Below are 5506 nucleotides of genomic sequence, written 5' to 3'. Positions count from 1 at the left end.
GTAGATCAATCTAAATTGCGAGTTTCATGTGGTTCGCCTATGCTGGAGATATATAAAAATTAATTTTTTCCCCTTTGTCTCAATGATACAAATTTAATTTTGGTTACTGTTATTCATTACCATCAATTTTGTGGCATCATCAAGCGTCCAGATAAATTGAACACGGGAAAATTATCGAAGCCAAATGTTTATTGCAGTTCTCATGGTAACTTCTTCAGCATTACACGATACTCTTTTTCATCTTATGTGATGTGTCTTATTCCACCAAAACTCCGTCAATCACCTCTCGCTAAACACCTTCTGTTTTTGTGGCTGATACTAGCGAATGAACGAGGAATAACTAGCGATTAGATTGATTCAGCTTAGAGTAGGACAGATTGTTATTGTGAGTTAATTCGAAGAGCGCCAAATTTAAAAATTTATCTTTGCTTCAAATCCGGGCCGAAGGACCAATTCGCCTGATTAGCTGTATAAGAACACTATCTATTCTCTGAAATTCCTGGATTTATATACGGTCTAACTTGACGCAACGTGCAGGTAAATAATGCATTTTTGAATTTTAATTTCATTTAGAGTACAATAGGGTAATTGGGAACCTAATCTAATCCTGAAGTTTGAGATTTTCTCTGGAGGCTGTTCGCTACTAACACTAAGACGGCGATGGATGTTAAACCAAAAACCTTTCGATGATGACTAAATTATTCATCTACCTAAAAATATCTAACAAACATTTAACAAAATATTTCGTTATGTTAACGATCAATGGAGATGCGTCAGCACAAAATGTATCCAATTTTTGTAAAGCCAAGTTGCAAGAAACTCTGTAAAATTTTTATCTACCTTAGAAGTTTAATTAAAGTATCACAAATTTGCCAAACTTATTTGGCAAAAGTTCGGTGATACGAGGAAAAGTAAACTTGTTTGTCAAAATAGGTTAGTAATATTTGAAAAATATTTTTGACGATTATAGATATTTTCAGATAAATTTATTTTCTGTTTTCCGCTAAAAAAGTATTAAACTTTACAAATCGAGGCCATAATGGTTTGCAAGAGATGTCAAAATGTCACTGTGATTTTCTTAAATATTTGCTGATTAACATAGTGTGATAGAATCATAATCAAAACGCTCTAAAATCCCTGAAATACCTTAAAATGAATGCCAAAATGGGATAGAATCAATACCGAAATTCAATAAAACCAATACCAATTAGGGATAGAACCAATACAGAAACATCCTAAAATCATTACCAAAATTGGACAAAATCAATTCGGAAATTCCCCATAAAATGTCATAGGATCAATACCGAAATACCCTAAAGTCAATACCAAAATGGGATAGAATCAATACCCAAATACCCTGAAATCAATACCAAAATGGGATAAAATTAATACAACTCTAAAGTCAATATCCCAATAGGATAGAATCAATACCGAAATATCTTAAAATCAATACCAAAATGGGAGAAATTTAATACCATGATACTCTAAAATTAATACTACAATGAGATAAAATTAACACTGATTGCACTGATAGTGATTCAAAATTAATGAATTTGTGGTATTGAATTAATGACAAAGAATTTCTTAAAATGTATCTCAAAATACTATAGAATTGAATATTCACGGGATTCGCGAAGTATTGGAACCCTTTTAATACCAAAAGTATCCCATAGGGGAGACTGGGGCAAAAAGTAACAAAACGGATATTTTATTTTTTTACAAGATACCCTAGCGCCCCAGAAATTTCTAATTAGTGCAGTCTTATGGGAAATTTACTGCTCTACAACTTTGTGAAAGTCATTTTCCTCTATTTTGTAAGGATATACATTTATCGAGCTGTTTTCTAAAAGGTAATTTTGTGACCATTCTTAAAAATGCTGGGACAAATAGTTCCAGGTATGGGATATTATCACATTTTGATTTGCTTTATTACGAGCTTTCGTAAATTTAAAAAAATAGCTAGGTGACATATTTTCATAGGAAATTTATTCCTCTACATCTTTTTAAAACACAGTTTTTTTTTTCTATCTGAACGAGAAAAGCGCTTTTCAAGCTATTTTAGAAAACAAACACACAAGAGACTGCTAATCGTTTGACCAATGAAATCAAAAGCGGCGAGATGCGGAAATGATGTTTCTTCTCGCCGTGAGACGTCAGGAATTGCTTCGGTCTTTGTTACTTTTTGCTCCATACCTTTTGTTACTTTTTACCCCAAGGGGTCATTTTTAATAAAAGGATTTCTGGGGAAAGAATCTTTCTGAAATTCTAAAATAGTAGTGGTTTCGTATTCAAAGAATCCAAATCATTTAAGAAGTACTTACCAGTGCATCATTTTTGGAAAATAAATAGGTAAAAATTCATATCTGTTGCAAGGAAAATATTTCAAAAATAGGGCTAAAAATTTCAAATTTTTTTATTTTCTAAATTCCTTGTTCGAATTCCAAGAAACTTACGACTTTAAAGAAGGTCAATGGAGGCCATCTATGGAAAAAATTTCAAGACGCTATCTCTTTTATCTTGGAAGATATTGAATTTTCAAATTTTCAATTTGTGACTTTTTACCCCAGTCTCCCCTATCAAAGAGGTGAGGCATTTAATGAAACCTTTACCTTGCGCTAATGGCTATCGAATTCTGATAGGTAGAAGCGTAATTATACCTAAATTGAAAATATCTTTCGAGAGTAATCTGTAATACACTATAAAATCAAAAAACCAACAACCAGTGAAAAGACGTTTTCTGTATTTGGCTTTTGGCGGTATTTATCAACTATAAGACGGCGATGTCCGCCAAGGAGTCTGTTTGACATTGCTATTCTATGAATATTCTCCCCCATTTTTCCGTTGTTATACTGTCTTTCCGGTCTTTATTCTTAAACCCAAAACGATAAACCCGGTAAACGGTTAATAAATACAATTTCCCTGATCTAAGGTACCTAGTTCATGCTCCCCATGTACTTTAAGATCTCTCCGATGGCTTTCATGTTTCATGTCGCTTACAATATGCGAGCTATAAAAACCTCACTTAAAAGAAATACTCAGTGAGGGAAGAAATTAAATCTATTAAGGTGGGCAAATGTTTATAAGAAAAAAAAAGGAATAAAATGATGCCATTTTCATGGATGAAGACACACTCAAAAGTCATTGGAATTGTGTATAATTCTTTTTCGGACTTTATGGACGATAAAAAGATGAGGAGATATTTTTTTTAGCACATCGCATGACGTCCAGTGTGAGATTTGGTGAGGACAGATTGATGGGGAATACACTTGTTCGGCATTTTGTTACCCTCCAAAGTCATTTCTTTTCATCTTGACCATATTTTATCACATCGAAAGATCGTTTGTCAATACACCTCCATTTATTTCTAAAATCCATCGAAAGGTATTGGAGGATCAAGGAGGAAGAGACTCTTGAGGAACAAGTGTGTCTTGTTCTCACAAGAGGGTGAGAAGACGGAAAGGTATAGAGACAAAGGGCCCAAGGAGCCTCCGCAAGAATAAAAAAGGGAAAATGAAGAAATGATTTGAAGAAAAATTGTGAAACTGTCAAAGGACATTAATAGTGGATGAAAAGGATCTCGTAAAAATCATCATTTAGCATTTGCTACGCATGTTTAGATTCTGATCCTGTCGGCATCATTGTCCCTGGGTCCAACAACATAAAAAGAGGGAATATCTATCTTTTGGTTTCCTCAAGAAAGGGCGATTTCGCTGTCTCAGGGTGATGATGATGCTTGGGCTAAGATGAAAGAGGATGATTCGTCCCATATTGGACCACAAAAGAGTCCAAGAAGATGAGACAACACAAAAATCGGAGTATAATGACTGGGTTTCTGCGAGATTATTTATGGATCTGGGTCTTATAAGGCGCGCAAAAGATGCACACATTACCTTTCCTCCTTTTTTGGGAATTGCCTCTCGCCACATTGATTAATAGTGCTCTCAATAATTTGACTGGGGATTCTTGTTCCAGGAATTGGTCCCAGAGTCCTTTTGTCCCCGTTTTCGAGGAGGGTGTTCACTACATCGAACAACCCATGAAATTGCAAGACAATGACCGTAATTTTAACCCCAATTAGAGGCATTCTCTCCGGATCGTTTGCTTTAAGTCACTCGCGTCGACTCTTTTTTTTCCTGGCACTCCCTTCATATGATGCTTATAGCAATGTGATTGGCTTGATCAGGTGAATTTGAGACAGATTCACCAAATTACAGGACAGCAGAGTCATATTTGGCACAATTGAAATCATTACCTAAGTATCTCTCGTTTCGTTAATAAAGCCCGCGCTTAATCGCGTGTCTTGGGTCTTGGATTTAAGTGGCAGAATGCACTTTATTCGCATCTTTGATGTTGCATGTTCATTTTTCTAGGTCACAAATTTATTATTCATCTAACACTTTTGATCACTTTTCTCTAAGTTAATTTTGTAACATTTGCAATGGAATTCCTAACCTATATTATTTTAACGCAAAAAATTTCATGCGTAGCAACGCAGAGTACTTTTAGTCGAATGTACAAATACACTGATTTGGATTGATAGTTTCATTCAATTCTAATTCTTGCAATTATTTGTTTTCCAAGGGCAAGAATATTATATTTTCTGCTTAATTTACTAAAAAAAAAATAAGTTCATTTGCTCCTCTACGGTTTTACAAAAATATTTCTCAAAATTCAATCTTAGTTATTACCTTTCCATAAATTAAATCAGTTCTTCGCCATTGAGATCAGGAATATTTCATGTAATCAAAATTCACTTCCTTGTCTTTCTCAAATGTTTCTTTTATTTTTATCCTATGCTTTCGCACAAAATTAGATTGAACTAAATTAAATTTCTAGAGACGTTAAATATAAGAAGAAGAAGAAAAGGAAGAGTTCTATCATATGGAAAAAATATAAAATCTTTAAGATAATAAGGGATGCGAATTTTGATTCCATGAAATTTTCTTGATATAAAAGGTGAACTGAAGACATAAAATTTGATTTTCGTTAGTAGGAAGATCAATTTTGAATGGTAATGCCTTCGGCACATTTTTTAGATCGGTAAAATTTCATGAAATCAAAATCCGTGTCCCTTTTCTTTCTCAAAAGATTTATATAAGTCTATCCCACTTTTTAAAACTCTAAATTAGACTGGACCGATCGGACTAAATTTAATTTGGCGTGGTGTTTAAAAGAAGAAGAATGCGAAAGAGTAGGATAGATATATGCAAAACTTTTAAGAAAGAAAGGGACGAATTTTGACTTTTTGAAATTTTATCGGTTTGTTTTTTAAAAAATTGATATAGACTTTGTAAAATAAATGATTTTGATTAACAAAAAGTTAAATTTTAGTTTGTAAAATTTGGCAAATACAAAAAATCAATTTTGATTAGTTAAGAAACTAAATTTACAAAACGAGCCAAATTTATACAAAGAACATCTGAAGAGACATAATACTCTTTATTTTCGTTGTTTTTCCTTTATGAAAATTCATACGGAAGCATTACTGATCAAATTTGACGTCTTA

The sequence above is a fragment of the Phlebotomus papatasi genome, chromosome 1 (genome assembly GCF_024763615.1).
Source record: "Phlebotomus papatasi isolate M1 chromosome 1, Ppap_2.1, whole genome shotgun sequence".
Taxonomy (NCBI): Eukaryota; Metazoa; Arthropoda; class Insecta; order Diptera; family Psychodidae; genus Phlebotomus; species Phlebotomus papatasi.
This window is presented reverse-complemented; position numbering follows the sequence as displayed.